Source organism: Rattus norvegicus, chromosome 1 (assembly GCF_036323735.1).
Source record: "Rattus norvegicus strain BN/NHsdMcwi chromosome 1, GRCr8, whole genome shotgun sequence".
NCBI lineage: Eukaryota > Metazoa > Chordata > Mammalia > Rodentia > Muridae > Rattus > Rattus norvegicus.
This window is the reverse complement of record NC_086019.1, coordinates 12,355,254-12,377,856: the sequence shown is the minus strand read 5'-3', so window position 1 is coordinate 12,377,856 and position 22,603 is coordinate 12,355,254.

Here is a 22,603-nt window from a genome sequence, read left to right as displayed (position 1 = left end):
AATTCTTTGTTAATTTCACATCATGCATCCAACCCCACTCATCTTCCCATCTTTCTATATCCACCCTCCACTCTTGCAACCTCCTCACCAGAAGAGAAATAATCTTGCCGTAGAGTTGCAGTGTGTCCCAGTATGTCACACAGTATATATATTCTTTTGCCCAAACATTTTACTTGCAAATGTTCATTGCAATTAGTTATCAGTCTAGTTCAGGGCATCTGGACCTCATTACACATACTTTTTTTTACATTTCTTATTTGCATTTTAAATGTTATCCTATTTCATGGTTCCCCTCCAGAAACCTGATATCCCACTCTCCCCACCCTGCTTGCATGAGGATCCTCCTTCACCAGCCACCCACTCCCTCCCACCTCTCCTCCCTGACATTACCCTACCCTAGGGCATCAAGCCTTCAAGGACCCTCCTCCCACTGATGCTCAACAAGGCCATCCCCTGGTATTTAGGCAGATGGAGCCCAAGGCCACCCCTGTGTACACTTGGGATGGCGGTTTAGTCCCTGGGAACTCTGGGGGTCTGGTTGGTTGATATTGTGTTCTTCTTATGGGGTTACCAAACACTCAGCTACTTTTGCTTTTTCAAGCTCTTCGCTGCCCGACCATGCAGAGTAATTTTGCAAATTTTAGAGAGTAAATTTGAGGTTGGCTTCTTTAATATAACTCATCTGTGTCTATACTTCATCCATGCCTTTGTGTGGCATGGAAAGGTTATTTTCTTTCAATGAGTATCACTCTGCTTTGATATCAGTGTTATCTATTACTCTTTTGGTGAATGTGGATGTCTTTAAGTTTTATTTTGTAATAAAGCTTTCATTAACTTCCATGTATGAGATTTTATCATATTCATAACCTTCAATTCATTTTGGTAAACTCCAAGAATCATGATTGTGGATCACTGAATAAAAGCATTTAGCTGTATGAGTTAATGCCAAACTGCTCTTTGATGTGGCTAATCCAGATAGTACATCAACAGCTGCAATAGAGGATTCCTGCTGTGTTACTCTCTCCAGTGCACTTGCTGTTGGCAATAGTATGGGTTTGGACAATAAAATTGGGTAGGGAGAACAATCTCACTGCATTGTTTTCGTTTTCAATTCCCTAATAGAAGTGATCTTGAATATCTCCAAATGAGTCTTTATTTATATCTAATAATTTTAAAGTACCTGACCTTACTTTGTTTTATCAGTCAATATTAGAAGTTACATTTTTTGGTTGAATTGGAATAGTAATGTTAAAAGATAGATAAGTAATAAAAGCTAAAAGTAAAATTACACAATACAAGGTTTTGAGGATGTGGTTCAATCAGTAAAAGCATGTTCAAACTGTGATCCACAATCATGATTATTGATGTTTACTGAAATGAATTGAAGGTTATGAATATACTAAAAACCCACACATGAATGTTAATGAAAAATTTATTTAAAACTACAAAATAAAAATTAAACACATCAGTATCCACCACTAGGGTAATAAATAACACTGATGCGTCCATTCAGTGGCGTAATCTTCACTGAAAGAAAAGTTTCAAGCATGAGGATTTACGATTAGAGAACAGAACAAACATAAAACAAGATTCAGTGGTACATGCCTATAACATTGGCACAGGGAAGAAGTGGGCCCATATAGCTTATCCTTCAATCAGTATATTCATATGGATGTGCATAAAGTTCATTGAATGACCATGTCTTAAAAATAACGTGTAGAGCAATTGAGGAAATACATTTATTCTACCACGATACTCATGTGCAGGTCCATGTATGTACTCACCCAATGCACGTGTACACACATACTCAAACTAAAAATATACTCAGCACACACTGCACATACAGATAAAGCCAATACACAACCAAAAATAAAGTAACAGAAGAATAACTGCAAAAAGAGACTAGATAATTAAATATTACAGAATAATTTATTAAATTTAAGAGCAAATATTTAAATCAAGCAAAACACAAAAACAAAATAAGAGAAAATCAACTACACAAGTCATGCTATACGAAGATGGGCGGTTTAAATTCACATAAATAAGTTAGTAGTTGCTTTATTCCCTCCCCAAAATATAGTTGTCATCAATCATCACTAGCAAAGATGAGCTATTCTGACTCTTTTATTTCATTTGTTAAGAGTAAAGATAGTAACGAGACAATGAATGTCAATGCATATGAACTTTACAAAAGACAAGACTAAGCAATTGCTTCCAACAGTAGAAACGGTAAGAAAAATGCCACAAGAAATAATACAAGTGGATCTATTAAAGAATATGATTGAATGATAAATGCAAGCAACACACTGCTAATGTGTACTGATAGATTTGTTATGTGTTAACATGGAGTGCTAAACCAAGATGAATATTACAACTGCACTTGTTTAGTCTTCTCCTGAGAAGATTAGCTAATAAATAAGACAACAGAAATAGGTACTAAGAATATGAACGACACTCAGCTACTATATGGCTCAAATCACTGGTGTATCATATCAAAAATACTAAACTGGGAAGCTTATAACCAACAAATTTAATACTTACAGTTATTGATCCTGGAAATGTCAAGATCATGCTGCCTGTAGACCTGCTGCTTGGTAAACTAATTTATAAACAAACGTCTTTTACAGTTTTCAAACATTATTTTACCTTATATGTGTGAATGTTTGCCCTTATTCATTACCACTGCCAATGTCATCAAAGGACAGCAGCAGATCGCCTGGAGCTGGAGTTACAGATGTCTCCAACTCCATATACACAACTTTTTGGTTGTGCCTTTAAATGATGTCCTGCTTTCTTCTTCTAAAGAAAGGGAAAACAGCCATAACCAAGCAGAAGCCCACCTACTAATACTATCACCTTGGATGTTAGGGAACCTATGAACAGATTTGGGAGAGAATCCAAGTGTCGACTAACAAGAAAGATGTTTATTGGAACACCTAACTAGTTTGTGCTTGTGTATGTCAAGTCTATCCAAATTGTAATATTGTAAGGAATCCAAAGAAAATTCCACAGAAGGTGGAGACATGAAAATTGCTATGCTACAGAAGAACTGAAAGCTTAAAAAGTGCAAACTTACAAGAATTATCAGCATGGTCAAAAGAGACAGACATTGGAGGAACTCTCATTGAACATCAAAACTTATAAATTTTCTTCAGCAACTGAGATGTTTTCTGTACAGGGACAAGATGAAATGAAATATCAAGAGAAACAAAAGCAAAGCTTTAAATGAAAACACAAAGCTACACATTCATATTAATGAATTAAAAGATGATGGTATTTTAATAAATGTCATTTTTAATTGGATATTTTTTATTTACCTTTTAAATGTTTCTTGGTTTCCTGTTCATAAGCCCCCATCCCTTCTCCCTCCCCATTCTTCACTTAGGGTGTTCCCCTTCCCAAACCACTCCCTCCTTCCCTCCTCCCTGCCCTGACATTCCCCTACACTGGGTGGGGGGGGGGTCCAGCCTTCGCAGGACCAAGGGCTTTTCCTCCCATTGGTGCCCAAAAAGACCATTCTCTGCTACATATGCAGCTGGAGCCATGGGTCTGTCTATGTACTCTCTGGATAGTGGTTTAGTCCCTGGGAGCCCTGGTTGGTTGGTATTGTTGCTCTTAGGGGCTTACAGGCCCCTTCAGATCCTTCAATCCTTTCTCTAGTACCTCTAATGGGGAATCCCATTCTCAGTTCAATGGTTTGCTGCTAGCATTCGCCTATATTTGTCTCACTCTGGCTGAGCCTCTCAGGAGACAGCTATATCAGGCTCTTGTCAGCGTGCATTTCTTGGCTTCATTGATATTGTCAAAGTTTGGCTGTATATATATGATCTGGATTCCCAGGTGGGACAGGCTCTGAATGGCCATTCCTTCAGGCTCTGCTCCTAATTTAGTCTCCATATCTCCTCTTATGAATATTTTTGTTCCCCCTTTTAAGAAGGACTGAAGCATCCACACTTTGGTCATCCTTCTTTTGAGCTTGATGTGGTCTGTGGATTGTATCTTGGGTAATTCAAGTTTTAGGGCTAATATTCACTTATTAGCGAGTGCATACCATGTGTGTTTTTTTGTGATTGGGTTACCTCATTCAGGATGGTATTTTCTAGACCATCTGTTTGCCTACGAATTTCATGAAGTCATTGTTTCTGATAGCGGAGTAGTACTCCATTGTGTAGATGTACCACATCTTCTGTATCTGTTCCTCTGCTGAAGGGCATCTGGACTCTTTCCAGCTTCTTGCTTTTATAAATAAGGCTGCTATGAACATAGTGGAACATGTGTCTTTGTTATATGTTGGAGCATCATTTGGGTATATGCCCATGACTGGTATAGCTGGGTCCTCAGGTTACAACCCCAGTTTCAATATCTAATTTCCAAGGAACCTCCAGACTGATTTCTAGAGTGGTTATACCAGCTTGCAATCCCACCAACAATGGAGGAGTGTTCCTCTTTCTCCACATCCTCACCAGCATCTGTTTTCACCTGAGTTTTTGATTAGCCATTCTGACTAGTATGAGGTGGAATCTCAGTATTGTTTTGATTTGCATTTTCCTAAGGACTAGGAATGTTGAACATTTCTTTAGATATTTCTCAGACTTTAAATATTCCTCACCTGAGCATTATTTGTTTAAGGTCCACTTAGAAAGTTTCAGGAAAGAGAAGACCCTGAACCTTCCAATGACACTTCTTCAAGGTTCAGTCACTGATCAGGACTTTAATGATTGTTGAGGGTTAGAATAATGCCAGTCCAGAGCCTGATTACTTTTAAGTGGTTTAACCGGAGCATTATTATATTTATCATGAGCTAATTTTAGCAACCTGAATATTCATTGATTGCCTACCTCTGTGACAGTTACAACAGTGTTTGACTAACTGACAAAACCTTCTGTCTTAGTAAAACCATAAATCCCATTTCTCCACTGCCCACAGAACCAATGATACCATCATATTGCATCTTAAGCCTATAGCAAAAATTTCCAGCAACCCATCTTTGCTTTCGTCCACCTACTTATGCACTTTCTACTTTCCTTTTAAAGAATCTTTATAGATTCTCATTTTCTTTATCCTATTACTGAGGAAAAAAACTCTATGAAACTAACTATCCTGTTGAAACATCAAATTTGAGTTAAGCTCAATTCATGTTCCTGGGCCACAGTCACTCATATGTAGCTTTAGATCCATCTGTACCTCCATCCTCCTTTGAAAGGAGAGTAATATTCTGATTCAATATGCATGAGAAGTTAAATCTCCCCCAAACCCGAAAACTCACAGATATAGTGCAGAATTAAGTGTAAAGTGTATAATTTATGTATACATTAGTAGGAGAGGTTGTGGGGATGTAAAATGGCTGAATCGTTGCTAGGCAGACATTATTAGCCTTGTACTCTAGCTCAGCATGTATATCTAAAAATATGCAATTTACTAGGAGAAACACTCAGTCACATTAAGGCATATTTCCTTAAATAATACGTACAATAAATAAAACTTATATATGTAAAAGTTTTAGATTTGACATAATTAAATTTAACATTATCCATTCCTAAAAAATCAGTATGAAGAAAATCGATACATAAGAAAGAAATCTAAAGTGAAGTATTTGGAACTCATAAAAGCATGACAATGTCTGCTTTTATCAGACATAGTATAGTGATCTAGTATAAGCGCAGCCACCTAGAATACCTGATTGCTGTGTTTTTCTTCGGGGTGAGTTATTAATATTATCAAATAAAAGCAGGAATAAGAAAGTCTTGAAATTCATTGAAATAACAGGAAAAATAGCAAAAATAAAATTATAGCATTCCCTGAAATTAGTTTATCAAAAACAAGGAAAAATAAATATCTACAACCCCAGGGAAGATTTAAGACAAATCAAAAAGAAATGAAATTGAGTAAAAGAATACAGTTACTGCAAATATGAGCCATTTTGAAGACATGGATAATCAGTTAAAAACAATATGAATTTTAGGTTGAAGACTTTGTATCTGACTGGCTTGCCTAATTACAGGAGATGGCTTAGTTCAGCCTCCTTATCCCTAATTAGTAGGAGTGTTAGCTAGAGGTCAGCCTCTTAGACTCCTGGGAATTTCCGTTATGCTGGTTTCCCAGCTCATCCCCCAGATGTCCCCAATTTCAGTTTTCTCCCCAAGGACTCTCTACCTCCATCCTTCTTCATCATGATTCCTCCAGTTCTTATCTCTACCCTGCCAACCTGAAAAGTCTGTTCTATTTCGCCTTCCCAGGGAGATTCCTATCCTCCTTGATATTTAACTTCTCTACATCTGTTTACTATAGCAAGATTATCAGATACATTACAGTTAATGTCCAGTCTTTTGTCTTTCTGGATCTTGGTTACCTCATTCAGGATGGTCTTTTTTCTAGTTCCCTCAATTTGTCTGCATCTTATAATGTTATTTTTGAACAGCTGAGTAATAATATAACCCACTGTGTAACTACAGTACGTTTCTTTATCCATTCCTCCGTTGAGATACATCAAGATTGTTCCCAGTCTCTAGCTCGTACAAATAAAGTTCTATAAACATAGATTAGCAAGTGTTCTTGGGGTAGGACGGAACATTCTTTGAGCATATACCCACGAGTGGTAGAGTTGGGTTTTGAGATAAACCAGTTCGCTCTGCTCTGAGACATCACCATATTGATGCACACATTTGCACTTCCATTAGCAATGGAGGAGTGGTCTCCTTGCTCCAGATGCTTGCCAGCATGACCTGCGACTAGTGTTTTTGATCCTAGCTTTTCTGACAGATGCAAGATAGAATCTCAGAGATCATTTTTATTTATATTTCCCTGGCTAAGTAAGTTGACCACAAAACCTTCAATCTATAATCTGTCTTGCCTATAAGGTGAGATAGCACAAAGCTGGCGGAGAATCATTGGGAGTGGACAACTGACTGGTCCAACTTGAAACCATGGATTGAGACACTGCAGTTGAGTACCAGGACTCAGAGGCTGAATAGCATAGAGACCTTTTGAAGAAACAAATATGATTGGCAAAAAAATTAAAAGAATGAGGAATTGATTTCTATTGATATTCTGCTATACTCACGGTGTTACCTAGCTCAATTACCATCACCGGCGCTTCATCCAGAACTGAAGGAAGCAGGTGCAGGGCTCCACAACCAAACATTAGGCTGATCTGGAGAATTCTGCAGAAGAGATGGAGGAAGGATTATAGAATCTAGAGGGATCAAGGCCACCACAAGAAAACAATAGAATCAACTAACCAGGGCTTGTAGCAGCTCAGAGAGACCTAACCAACGACTAGGATACTTGTATTGTTGATCCTAGGCCCTCTGATTATGCTACAGTTGTGTATATTGGTCTTCTTACAGGACTCTAACAGTGGCTGTCTCTAACTGTTTTGCCTAATTTGAGGACCCTTTTCTCATGGTTTGTCTTGCCCAACATCAATATGGAGGGACGTTCTTATATTACTGCAGCAAGATATACTCTGTATTTGATTAATATCTATGGAAGTCCTGCTCTTTCTAAAAGAAAATGGAGGATAGAAGGGGCTAGTGACTGGGAGAAGAGGAGTTTGGGGAGAACAGAGGTCAAGATATAATTTATAATAACAGAAATTTAATGTGAAACATTATAAAATGTACGTCATGCCCAGTGTTTGTAATAGGATGTTTGCCTATATTGCCATGAATCATACTGAGGATCCACTCATCCCTCTCAACGTCAAAACTTGGTGAATATATAATAAAGTACACATGTTCATGCCTTTGTTGCAAGAGGCATTCCACTCACATAAGTTTAAAGCTCTGACGTATGCGTATCTAGCTACTTAGAATTACTAACCAGGAAGGCATGTGGTCTCACTCTCCCAGTATAGCTTTATGGACCAGTTAGGAAGATCTGACCTTCAAGAAAGCTTCATTTTGAGAGGAATGACTAAATTCTTATTGCTACACACAGTATGATTTTCCTCAAAATCCAAGCCAAATATAGGCCAGCAGGGCTTATTTTATGGTACAGAAGCACATATTAAAATCCCAGAGGAGCCCTTATAATGCTTATCTCTGAAGACCTGATGGTGGGGTTAGCAGTGTGAACAAGGTGTAGCTCTCAGTGTTTTAGTATGAGGAACTGGGGGAGCGTCTCTTCCAATGTTATGAAATATTACACTTATATACTACACAATTTTAATGGAGAGTTTGTGTTTTACAGAGAAAGGGATACAAAAAGAATGATAATGAAGTCTGGGATAGGTCAGCTCATCACAGGAAAGCAGAAGACAATATCTAGAGACAGAAACACAGGGTCTTCCCCAGCTTATGGGTTCACTGATGCTTATTATTGGTATCAAAACTATGTGTGAGGGTCATGAATAGCATGCCTTAAGAACTGTTGAGTAAAATGATATTTTCTGAGTGACTAATTTAGCCAGTTGCTTTATGTTTGTAAGCACAGGACTTAGAAGGTAGATGCACACAGATATCTATGAGTTTGAGACCAGCATGGTCTCTATAGTAAGTTCCATGTTAACCATAGTTACACAGGCCGACCCAGTCTCAAAAAAAACATAATTGATGTAATTAAACAATGGAAAAATATCAGGGTGGTCCGGTAGGGGAAAGGGGATAACATTAGAAGTGTAAATAAAAGGAAATACAATAAAAAAGTCCAAAAAATAAAAGCTTCCATTTTCACACTCTATTTGAGAAATCAATGGAGGTCATGAGGCTTTCACTTCACTATAAAACTATTCATCTTATATTCTCTGTAGTATATTTATATTTTCTTTGATAAAGACTTGATTCCAATTATTGTTTCTACTTTAGTAGAGGAAGAAGATAATTTAACAAAATTATGATGTGGTGGTTCAAATTTAGCATTCAATTCCACTCCCACCAAGTTAAATTCTCCTGGGTCCTCCCTGGCTTTGAATGTTAGAAATGATGAAACATTCTAGACCACAGCTTAATTTAGGATTATGTTTTAGGAAAAAAATGCATCCTATTAAAATTTCTTTTGTAGAGAGTAGAATATAAATTCACCAATAACAATAGTTAAATTTATAGATCCCAGATTTAAAGAGCAAAATTAAAAGTAGTCAACCTAGAATAATAAACTAAGCTAATAATTTACATTTTACCCTCTTAGTTATTTTCACCACCCTGATTCTTAGTTGAAAGTAGGAATTGTCAGAGAACAGTGTCTTTCTTGGCATTTAATTGAGATTTATTTATGATTTAGGGACAATTACAGCTAATTAATACCCTGTGTTTTAGGGGCATGGATACAGAAATAAGAAAAATTTTGCAAAGAAAAAGAAAAGATATTTGAGGAAGTGATGCTGAGACAATGGTTTTAAACAGTGTCTCAGATTGTCTATGACTTTAGAGTATATTAGATTAGGATAATACATGTCTGCAACTTTCTTCCTGAGTTTATCTAGGCTCAATCAATGGTTTCTTTGAGTTACAATTCCTGTCACTACTGTGTCTAAAACTCAGAATTTTGTTCATTTACTATTTAGTATGAAAGAAATATTGGTCATAGTAAAATACACTTTATTATTGAACAAATGTATATTTTTCGTGGCTTGCACTGTCATTCAACTTTAAATTTATGTTGAGAAATATCTGCACATAGAATTATGTTAATTTACTAAATCAGTCTCCTCTGTTGTTTTTTTATAAATATTTTATTATATGTTTCCTAGTAAATTATGTTTTTTTCTTATATGTTTATCTTAAAGAATGGTGGTTCTCTGGATATTTACATAACCTTAAGGATGCTGTTAGAAATAGCCATTTGGCAAGATATTCATATTCCTTGGAAGAACTTCAATTTTTTTCTTTGACTATGTTCAGTGAATCCGGTATGTTTTAGAGAGTGCCTCGAGCATTTTTGGAAGAAAGATACACGTTTTCCTACATTTTATTTCATTTACATTCGGCGAAGTTTTCAAAGGTAATTGAGTGTGTGGAAAAGTTTATATAAGAAAAGAATAGTCAGGGGCAAGTGCTTCCACAAGTAGTTTAAAGAAAATCGTGTAACGCTGCCACTCACCCTGTAGAGTCAAATCTGATGAAAGTGTGCTAAGATATGGCTTATCTAAAATTGTCTGCATAATTTCAAGCTATGAATACATAAACACAATTATAATTCCAAGTGTATAATGTTCTGGTGTCAAATTTGGAGGGGCTGCCAAAATATTAACGGAAAACAGAATACTTGGCACCTAGAACTCATCAGTGTTTTCTTTTTTGAATAATGCTGAAAATTATGGGAAATAGACAATATTTTTCATCCTGAAGTAATGTTAGCATTCAGACGTTGAAATAACACAGAAATATGAAGTGAAAATGAGTTATCATAAGCTTTTACTGTTGAGAATTTAAAGAAAATAACACTAGTTTGGAAGGGAAATTCTCGTATTATAAATACTCCCAATGCTTCAGCTCTTTTGCACATTGGTAAACGTAATACCGACATAGCTGACATTGACATTTGCCCTTTTGGAGGTGTCCCAAATATGTTTTAGTAAATCTCTAACTTATATTTAAAATACTAACCTTGTGAATAACTTTTGTTTTTTTGTTTTTTTGTTGTTGTTCTTAATTAACTGAACTTATGATTGTTACAATAAGCACATTATGGGCCTGGAGAGCTGGCCTCACGGGGCATAGTGTTTGCCAGGCAAGTGTGAATACCAAAGTTCAATGCCTATACCTCACATTAATTCTAATGTGGTAGTGGGTAGTGAGTTTTTAATTCCAGGACTCCTGAGCTGAGATGGAAGGTAAGTCTAGAAAGAACAATAGTAGAAAACAACAAAACAGCCAACAACTGCAACAAAAGAAAAGCAAAAATCTACCAAGGGCTGGGTCTTACATAATAAGATGGTCAACAGTCTCCATCTGTTTGTCTTTTGCCTTGAACCTGTACAAGATTAGGCACATGCACCTGTAATTATATCCACAGAAACAATGTCTTTAATTACAAATAACTAGAAAAAAGCTGACAAAAGAGTGTTAGCTTAATTTACAGTTTAATAAGCTGTATTGTAGACCAGTTGACTATGGGAAATCAGAACAGTTACTCTGAACGACAAATCCACAATGGCGTTTAAAAATCTAAAATCAAACACTAAAATTTATATTCTTTGGGATAAAACATTGACTTTTTACCATGGAGTCAAAGAAGTTACCCTTTGAATCAAGTTAATGTAGAAGATTCATGAAAAGTTGTCATTTCCAATCAAAGTCACATGTGGATCCTCTACTTTGAAATTAATAATCCTAACCCTCAAGAGACGTGAGGCTCCAGGTAGTGGGGATATCTGGTAGTGTGGGGGGATGGGTACAACCTCTTGCAGATGGGGAAGTCTGCACTGTAAAAAAAGAATAAAAATAACAAACAAATAAACAAACAAGAAAAAGTGAATTAAAAAGAATGAATCTGTTAGAACAAAAAAATCTAAAATACACTTTTCTATTTAACCATGATTGCAATTCAGATCACGTCAAATCATGCTAGAGAAGGGTTTTGTGTGTACATAACAGTTCTTCGGGATCTCCTGTGTATGATCTAGTAGGCTGAATGGTTCATGTATTTGTTTTGCTTTGTTATGTTTTAGTTATTTTTTGAAGATCATTAAGAAATGAACAAATCTTGACAGTGATCTGCAGGATACATATCTAGGTTCATCCGCAGCATAATTGATCCAATAAATTTAAATTAAAATTTTCATTAAATATGTATAAGCTCCGAGCAACACTCTTTTAGACATCATATTTATGTGGTTTTTATTCCAAATAGTTAGGAGCAAAAGTCTTGTGGTAGGAAAAATGCAATCTTTAGAATGTCCACACAGAAACCCTGAATCATTGAACGTATTATGTTCTAATGGCCAACGTCATTCACTGTTAATTGATCTCAGACGGTTTATTCTGCGTTTCCTTGTGACTGGGGTCTAATCATGTGAGACCCAATAGTAGAGAACACACTCTGGTTTTAGTAAAACAGAAATAGTAGGAGATTTTACCATCAAGGCTGGCTTGTGTATGGATGAGTTGGCCCTCAGTAGCTGAGACAGGCTTGTCATTTATAGACGAAAGTACATTGTGACCTCATGCCCACAACACAGAAGAAAGCTAAATTGTGCCAATCATACGAATGCGGGTGAAAGTCATGTCTCTCCTAGGGCAGTTAAATAAAAGCCTAGGTCAGCTGACACATTGATTCTGACCTTGTTAGGATTCATAGGCTGAGACAATTAACTTGACTCATCTAGAGTTTTCAACGGTGAGAAAAGAAGTGTGGATGTTGTAAGTCTCTGTGTGCATGATAAATTGTTATAGCAGCAATATAAAAATAAAGATAACCCACTAATCCTTTATATACCTCCCACACTTTAAAGAGTCACACTTAATTTATTTTAAACAAACAGTGTGAAAAACTCATTTACTTAATATTATTAGAAGTGTCAGCTGGAGTCCTTGATTAGCTGCTGTTACTGTGGTTGCTGGAAGAATTCTGTAGTTGCTCTCAGTCTTTCAGAATTCATTGTTATTCACAGATGGGAAGAATTAAAACGTGTACTTCAGAAGTCTCTCTAGGAAAGATAAAAAGGAAACAAACACTGAAGTTAGGTGTTATCATCAAGCAATTGGATTAAATGTCTAGAGACGTGGCCCAACTACATATTAGCAAAGTAGTTTTTCACCATTCTTATCAAATTATGTCAGATTCATGATAGTGTAGTTGAAATTGAGCAACAATATAATTTCTTGGAAAAATTAACCATTGAAGACAATGTCAGATAATTATATTTTAGAAAACATATGAAAGTATACATTTTCATGTATATTTTGCCAACATTTTCAAATATATATATATATATATATATATATATATAATGTTTTACAAACACATAATACACTGTGATTTTATTCAATATCTAATCGCATATAGATACAAAAATAAATTTCTACTTTCTGGAAAAATGTGAAGACGACAAAATTATTAAAAATAAAAGCTACTGTATTTTCTTACAAAAAAGGCCTTTGTTTTGTTTTAACTTGCTCTATGTAAATTATTCTGGATTTCAATTCCAGGATCCTCCTTAAAGCTAGGGTTATATGTGTATGCTATACCCATGTCAAAGAATGGTTTTTCCAGGTTCATGGAAATACATTTCTATTTCTCTTTGTGCCTTTCCTTCCATCCCATATGAATTTCAAAGTAGACAACATGAATAGTATGTTGTGAAATATCACATAATTTCTACAACTACTGATCAGCTTTCAGTCCAGATAAAATGTATATATAATCCAATTTTAAATAAATAAAACCATGTAGTAAATTCTTCTTCTAGAGGGATACCTAAGTTCATGTCTGGGTAATTTTCGTATTAATTTTTCTAATATGAGCAAACATCAGAGTTTGATCTTGTTTTGTAATTTACTATTCTATGTGAAGTCCATTTAGGTTATTTTCAGTTTGGAGATTTTACGAATAAAATATCTGAGAACAGTCATACAAATACTTTTACAGTGTGCATACTTTTATTTTTAAACTATAGAATTGTCAGGATAATGAGGATGTAGGTACATATATAAAAATAAATATCCACATTGTTCTTTAAAAATATTTCTATCAATATACAACACAGGTCATTATTTTGTTTTGTGGCTTGCTCTCTATAGATTATTCAGTCTTTGAATTCCAGAATCCGCCTTAATCCTGGGGTTATATCTGGGTGCCTGTATCTTTGTCAAAATGGTTTGTCATGGTTGGTGGAAAGGACATGGAAAAGGCAAATTAGATTCAGAAATACCTGTACTTTTTTAGAAAAAAAGATGTAAGTCAATTTACTCTCTCATAAGAAGTAAATACAGATATCAGATACTCTACTGATGATACGCATTTATAATTTGTAGGTTTAATTTGTGTAAACTCCAATTTATTAATTTATTATCTTTAATATATATGTTACATATGCACAAATGTGAGCCGATGTTTATGAATATGCCATTGCTTGCAATGGAAAAAGAGAGGTTTATCAGATGTCCTGCTCCATAACTCTGCCAGATTACCTTGAGATGTGAACATGCAGAGAACCTAGAATTGGCTGGCAGCCTGCATCCCCTAGCAATATTCTTCTCTTTCTCTTCCATAATGTTTGGCTTATAAAATGAGATGCACAAACTGAAGAATTTCTCAACAGCTAGTTAAGTCGGGTCTTAACATTTCCAAAGCAAGAGTTTTCACCAAGTGAGCCACTCCTTCATTCTTTTTAGTTCTTTTTTAAATTTAAAATTATTTCTGTCTAGGTGATGTTCAAACACAGGTAATGAATTTATATCATTTCCACCTTATTCTTTGCGCACACATACACATGTTCACACACACACACACACACACACACACACACACACACACACATACACACTCTCTCACACACAGATTTGCCTCGGAATGACTATTAGGTTTAGATAAACTATCAAATGAAGATTTTCTCTCTTTCAACCATTTTTACCTCTTCATAAAGGTGTGAGGCCCTGTGAAATTTCTCCACCCAAACTGTCAAATCCGTTGACTTAATCATTGCAGTTATTGAAATACTTGGCCTTAATTTTCTTGTCATGCCTAGAAAATAATCGTGTTTTGTCAAAGTCACATATTTTCATTTTGTTTTTCTTCTTTCTTCCATAGTTTCAACAATTTTAGACTATATTTAAGAATGTAATTCACTTTGGTTGATTTTGAACATTGCACACAATAGCGATCCAAGTTTTTGTCGATAACTTACTTCTTCATAAGGTGTTCCCTTCCTGTTCAGTGACTCTATTTTCTGGTTTCCCTTTCATTTCTTTTGTTCAATTCAGTTACCTTTAAGCCAAAGATGTTTTCAGTTAGAGTTTTAGATAATAGAATTATCATTAGGTATTTTTAATATGCCACCTATAATCTTTACTCAGTATTTTAATATAAAATTGTAACATAAAGTAAGTACATCAACTTATGCATGATATAAATTTCTAAGATTTTGATAAGCATGCATTGACAGCTTAAAGTAGTAAATGTTTAAACCAATGTCTTTTGTATATTTATTAGTTTGGTTACTCTTTAATGTCTTATAAAACATTGTTTTAGTTTTTCCTTCAAGCCTTATCAAAATTTATCCATCAATATTGCAAGTTTTGGATTTATTAAATTGCTTTACTATTATTTATGCCTATAGGTGTTTTGGCTTCATGTACGTTTATATGTTTGGCTGTCGAGACCATAAGATTATGTTTGATCCTTTAGAATTTATGTTACAGAGTACTATGAGTCTCCATGTGCCTGCTGGGAGTTAAACCAGTTTCTCAGCCAGAGCAGCCATGCTCGTAGTAGCTGGGCCATGATCTAACCCCTGGTGGTTATTTTCATAAATACTTGCAATTTTTATGCTCCTTTTAGATCATTCCTTGTTATTATAAATATATCAATGGATGTTTTTTTCAATCACATTTTCTGCATCTTTGATAGAGAAATTCTAGTGTGTGCTTCAGTGTCCCTGTAGGTTGTCTGGAGAGACAGTTGTTTTTCTTCCCTTTCAAGTTCTGTCCTCTTTGTTATTTTTATTGTCCTTCTGAAGCAGCAAGAATCTTCAGTGAAGTTATAAGGAAAAGTGATGGCATCATAAATATTTCTGCCTACTCCTGCCTTTGTGAGAAAGCAGTCAAACCTTATTCAAACTGTAAATTATAGTATTTTTAAATGCTGCTAAAAATTCAATAGATATTATCTGTTCTTATCTACCAACAGTTTTACTGGAAGATTATATTGTATGTTTGTGAATCCTTTGAGAAGTACCATTGTATTATTATATATTTTCTATTTTATGTATTTATACCTGTCAACATTGGTTAAGAAATATTCTGAGCTAGGATATTGATGTGAGGTCATTTACAAACCATCTCTGTAGGAAATCTAACATTTAACTGCTGAAAATAATAATTTCAGTCACAATCACTTGTAATTTCTGGAAAAGGTAAGATATAAACTACTCTCCAATAACAAGCAAAGCTGTTGTGGCTACTGGGATATGTAAGACAGCCCATCAAAAGTGTCCTTAAATTATACACTAGAGTTCATAATCAGAAGAAACCATGTTGCTACATACTTCTAGGGTAGATTTAATGGAGGATAATAGAGAACTAGTAATACTATACATAACTATGTAGATTTGTGTTGCAGAAATTAGTCTGGATAAATTAAATGTTATACATAGAAGAATTCCTACCTACTATATACTTCTTTCTAAATATAGTCAAAAGTCTTACAAAATCAATCTACACAGAAATAAGACTAAAAATTACTGAACATAAATAGAATGAACAAGTCCTTTTGATGGCAGAATCACCCTCCATAGTATGGGTTGTAACTCAGGATATATGAAAAAAACAACATTGACATTTTACTTAAAATGCATTGTTTACCTATAGTCAGTGGGCTATTTCAAATACACACACAGACAAACACACACACACACACACACACACACACACACACACACACACACAAACACACCTAGAGATCACTATACACTATACTTAAGAATTCAAATGCAATGAAAAATCTAGACAAATTATATTTTGCTGTGGATACCTGAAAGAGCATCAATTGCAAGTCAGTTCTATCTAACATCAAAGGACATCACTCCTGGGGGATTGAGGAATGGGAAAGTCAACCTTGGAAGGAGAAGGTGGGATGGAGAGCTGGTCACCACATGCTACTTGGACTCCTGAACTCCTGAAGAGTCCTTATCTAAGATGGCCCCTGAAACACCAGTGGAACAGCAAAAACGAACTGATGCCAGGGTCGTGGCTACTTCCCCCAACTTCATGGAATCCATAACAGGTAAAGATGTCCCTCCCCCTTCCTCCCACTCCCAGTCCCCTGCCCAACTCCTGCCCTGGCACATTCTGAGTTCCCTCATGAGGCAGGGTTTTCATTGAGGCACAGTGACAGTATGGCAAGATCGGACAAAGATTTAGTTTGTGCACTGGGCAATAAACTCAGATCTGTAGCCTGATGTTGGTCTTTGGAGTCTGATTTTGGGGGATTTGTCGGGTGACTCTATCACCTATGACCCCACATCCACCATTCTATTCCCACAATCCCTTATAATTCATTCTTCATGCTCCAGTAGTAGAGAATCACCAAATGTTGATTATAGTATGAAACAATTATTTCAAATTAGGTTTCTTTTGGCAATAGGAAGACATTATTGAGACCATAGTAATTCTTGACTTTAGATGTTAATTCAACAAAGTTTCCAGCCTTCCAGGACTTAAATATATAGCCTGAAGAAATATATCAGAATTATGGTTTAAACAAAAGTTTAGAATGCTAAAACCTACTCTGGATAAATATAATCTTGAATTGTCGTTGTTTAGCCTCTCAAATAATGACCTACTTCTGACCAATAAGATCAAGATGTCAAAAAGAATGCTTATTGTATTCCTCTGGAAGTCAACCGGTAAATATTAACACTGTCATGAATAGAAGTATTATCTCCATGTTTGTATATTGAATATGTTAAATTTAACAGTGCAAATTTTAATTTGAGTACATATATACATAAGTATCAAACTATAAAATATTAATATATGACCATATAATATATGAATATATAGTACAGTGATTTATATGATATATTAACAATAATATATTTCTTTATATATTAATATGTAGCATGTGAATATTAATTTCATATACAAGTATGTTTTATAAAATATATATTTGACATGTGTTTTTTCTTAGTAATATATTACATGTTATGTTTCTTATTTAAAGTTGAGATATATCTCATTATTTTTAAAAGTCTGATATTTAGTCTTTTTTTCCCTTGGGTGAGTTTATTTTTACATTTTTACTCTGCTTTGTTTGTCTCTACTTGTTTCACCCTGGGAAAAGACCCAGAAGTGTTGTTATCTTTTATGGTACTATTAAAAGCTTTTCAAAATACTGTTTTTTCGAATGTCACTATAAAATATATAGAGCTTGCATTAAAAGTAAAGGAAAACAATGGGTCTCTAAAATATATTAATAACTGAATTGCATATGGATAAATAATCTGAGAAACTCAATGAAATATCATTAAAATCAGGAATTAGACAAGGCTATCTGCTCATCCATATCATTCAATACAGTTTCAGCTAGACCAAAAAGTCAGCAAAGGAGAACAAGTAGAGATAAGTGGAAAGGAGGAGGTGAAAGTATCATTATTTACAAATGATATGGCAGCATACAAAAATTAACCCAAAAATCTAACCAGAGAACTCTTACAGCTGTTAAACACCTTCAGCAAAGTAGCTGAATATAAGATTAATTCATAAAATCAGCAGCCCTACTATGTACAAACAACAAATACTCTAAGAAGGAAATAAAGAGGACCTTGAGTGCTGGTCCCACACCTATTCCCACAACACCCAGAGGATGCCGATCACCCAGGTGCTCTAGCATACACAGGAACACAGGTGAGGAGGACACAACATCTGCCCCAATACCCAGAGTAACTGGGTCCCCCAGATTCCGAGAACAAGGGTACCCCTGCCCAGCCAGTGGCGCAGGTCCCTTTCAGTCTGAACTTGTTCCCTGAGCAGACCTTGGGGGCTGGTTCTGCACCCATTCCCACAATACCCAGAAGAAGCCCACCACGCAAGTGCTCTAACACACCCATGTTTACAGATACACAGGATCAAAGAACACAGCATCACAGGTGCACTCAAAGGCCAGGATCATAGAGGCACAGGATCAGAGAGGAAGATGGACTCCCAGGAGATCTGACACACAGGAGCACTGGAGTTCTGACATACCCAAGGTCACAGAAGAGGCCACAACATCTTCCCAATACTCAGAATAACTGGGACCCACATAGGAACTAGGGAAACACAAACCCCACCCATCCAAAGACATGGGCTCCTTTCAGCTGGTATATGTGCCTGGAGTAAACTCAGGACTCTGGCCTCTACCCATCCACTCCTGCAACCCCCCAGAGAAAGCTTGACTCCCAGGAGCACTGACACAACAGGACCATGGAGAATTGGTCACACAAGGACATCAGTATCTCAGAGGCAGCTTGACTCCCAGGAGCTGTGACACACTAAGTATCCCAGGATCCCAGCATCCCAGAATCACAGGATCACAAAGGCACCTGGACTCTGAGGAATTCTGGCACAACCAGGATCACAAGAAGGACAGACTTCAGTCAGCGACATCTAGTGCAGGTGCTAGAGATAATCAGATGGCAACAAGCAAGCATAAGAATGTAAGGAACAGAAACCAAGGCTACTTGGCATCATAAGAACCCAGTTCTCCCGCTGCAGCATGTCTAGGATACCCCACACACATGAAAAGGAAGATGCTGAGTTAAAATAATATATCATGATAATAACACTGGAGTTTAAGAAAAGATATGAATAATTCCCTTAAATGAATAAGAAGAAAACAACCAAGCAGGCAAAGGAATAGAACAAAACATCCAGTATCTAAACATGGAAATAGAAACAATAAAGAAATCACAAAAGGAGATAACCCTAAATAGAAAATCCAAGAAAGAGATCAGGAATCATAGTTGCAAGCATAACCAACAGAATACAAGAGATAGAAGCGAGACTATTGGTGCAGAAGGTACCAAAAAAAAAATCGACACAACAGTCAAATAAAATACAAAATAAAATAGCCTCCTAACCCAAAACAACCAGGAAATCCAGGACACAATGAGAAGATCAAACGTAAGGATAAGGGCCAGTAAATATCTTCAACAAAATTATAGAAGAAAACTTGCCTAACCTAAAGAGATACCCATAAACAAAAAAGAAGCCTACAGAATTTCAAATAGACTGGACCAGAAAGGAAATTCCTCCCATCATATAATAGTCAAAACACCAAATGCACAAAACAAAGAAATAATATTAAAAGCAATAAGAGATAAAGGTCAAGTAACATATAAAGGTAGACCTATCATAATTATACAAGATTTTTCAACAAACACCAGGAAAACAAAAAGATCCTGGACAGATGTCATTCAGACCTAAGAGAACAGAAATGCCAGCCCAGGGTACTATATCCAGCAAAACTCTCAATTACCATAGATGAACAAACCAAAATATTCCATAACTAAAACAAATTTACACAATACCTTTCCACAAATCCAGCAACAAAGGATAATAGATGGAGGGAAAGTACATCCTAAGAAAAGCAAGAAAGTAATCTTCTTGCAACAAACCCAAGAGAGCCACACAAATATAATTCTACTTCTAACAACAAAAATAACAGGAAACACCAATCACTTAATATCTTTAAATATCAATAGACTCAATTCCTCAATGAAAAGACATAGACTAACAAACAGGATATGTAAAACAGGACACAGCATTTTGCTACATAGAGGAAACTCACCTCAGTAACAAAGACAGAAACTACCTCAGAGTAAAAGGCTGGAAAAAATTTTCCAAGCAAATGGTTCCAAGAAATAAGTTGGAGTAGACATTCTATACTGAATAAAATTGACTTTCTATCAAAAGTTATAAAAAAGGATAAGGCATGGCACTTCATACTCATCAAAGGAAAAATCCACCAAGATGAACTCTCAATCCTAAATCTCTATGCTCCAAATTTTAGAGCACCTACATTTAGTAAGGAAACCTTACTAAAGCTCAAAACATACATTGTATTGCACACAATAATATTTGAGAACTTCAACACCCCACTTTCATCAATGGACAAATCATGGAAATGAAAACTAAGCAAAGACACAGAGAAACTAACAGAAGCTATAAATCAAATGGGTTTCACAGATATCTATAGGACATTTCGTCCTAAAACAAAAGGCTATACCTTCTCCAGAGCACCGCATGATACCTTCTTCAAAAGTTACCATATAATTGGTCATAAAACAGGCCTCAATAGATACAAGAAGATTGAAATAATCACATGCATCCTATCAGATCACTACGGACTAAGGCTATTCTTCACTAACAACAAAAACAGCAGGTAGACCACATACATATGGAAACTGAACAATGCTTTACTCAGCGATAACTTAGTCAAGTAAGAAATAAAGAAAGAAATTAAAGACTTTTTAAAATTTAATAAAAATGAAGGCACAACATACCCAGACTTATGGGACACAATGAAATCAGTGCTAAGAGGAAAACTCATAGCTCTCAATGTCTTCAAAAAAGAAAAACTTGGGAGGTCATACACTAGCAGATTGACAACACAGTTTAAATGCACTAGAACAAAAAGAAGCAAATGCACCCAAGAGGAACAGAAGAGAAGTAATAATCAAACTTGGGGCCAAAATAAACCAAGTAGAAGCAAAAATAACTATACAAAGAATCAGCTGGTTCTTTGAAATATTGATAAAATAGATAAACCCTTAGCCAGACTAACCAGGGGGAACAGGGACAGTATCCTAATTAATAAAATCAGATATGAAAATGAAAAAATAACAACAGAAATTGAGAAAATTCAAAAAATATCATCAGATCCTAGTCAAAAGCCTATATTCAACAAAACTGACTCCAAAAATTCCACCAGAGAACTCCCAAACATTATAAACGACTTCAGCAATGTGGCTGAAATTAACTCAAACAAATCAGTAACCTTCATCTGCTCAAAGGATAAACAAGTTGAGCAGGAAATTAGGGAAAAAAAACATCCTTCACAATAGCCACAAATAATATAAAATACTTTGGTGTGACTCAAACCAAGCAAGTGAAAGATCTGTATGACAAGACTCTGAAGAAATAAATTGAAGATCTCAGAAGTTGGTAAGATCTCCCATGCTCATGGATTGGCAGGATTAATATAGTAAAAATGGCCATCTTGCCAAAAGCAATCTACAGCTCTAATGAGATACCCATCAAAATTCAAACTCAATTTTTAATAAATTCAAACTCAATTTTTAATAGAGTTGGAAAGAGCAATTTGCAAGTTCATTTGGAATAACAAAAAACCCAGGAGAGCAAAAGATATTCTGAATAGTAAAAAACTGCTAGGGAATCACAATCCCCCAATCTCAAGCTGTATTACAAAGGATTTGTTATAAAAACTGTATGGTGTTGGAACAGAAATAGGCGGATAGATCAATGCAATAGAATCGAAGACCCAGAAATAAACCACACACCTATGGTCACTTGATCTTTGACAAAGGACCCGAAACCATCCAGTGGAAAAGAGACAGCATTTTGGTGCTGGTTCAACTGGAGTTCAGCATATAGAAAAATGCAAACAATTCTACTCTTACCACCTTGTACAAAGCTCATGCCCAAGTAGTTCAAGTACCTCCAGATAAAACCAGTTACACTGAACCTAATAGAAGAAAAACTGGGAAAGAGCCTCAAACACACAGGCACATGGGGTACTTTCCTGAATAGAATGCTAATGGCTTATGATCTAAGATCAAGAATGGACAAATGAGACCTCATAAAATTGCAAAGCTTTTATAAGGCAAAGTACATTGTCAATAGGACAAAACAGTAAACAACAGATTTGGAAAAGATGTTTATCTACTCTATATCAGATAGAGGACTAATATCCATTATATACAAAGACCTCAAGAAGTTAGATT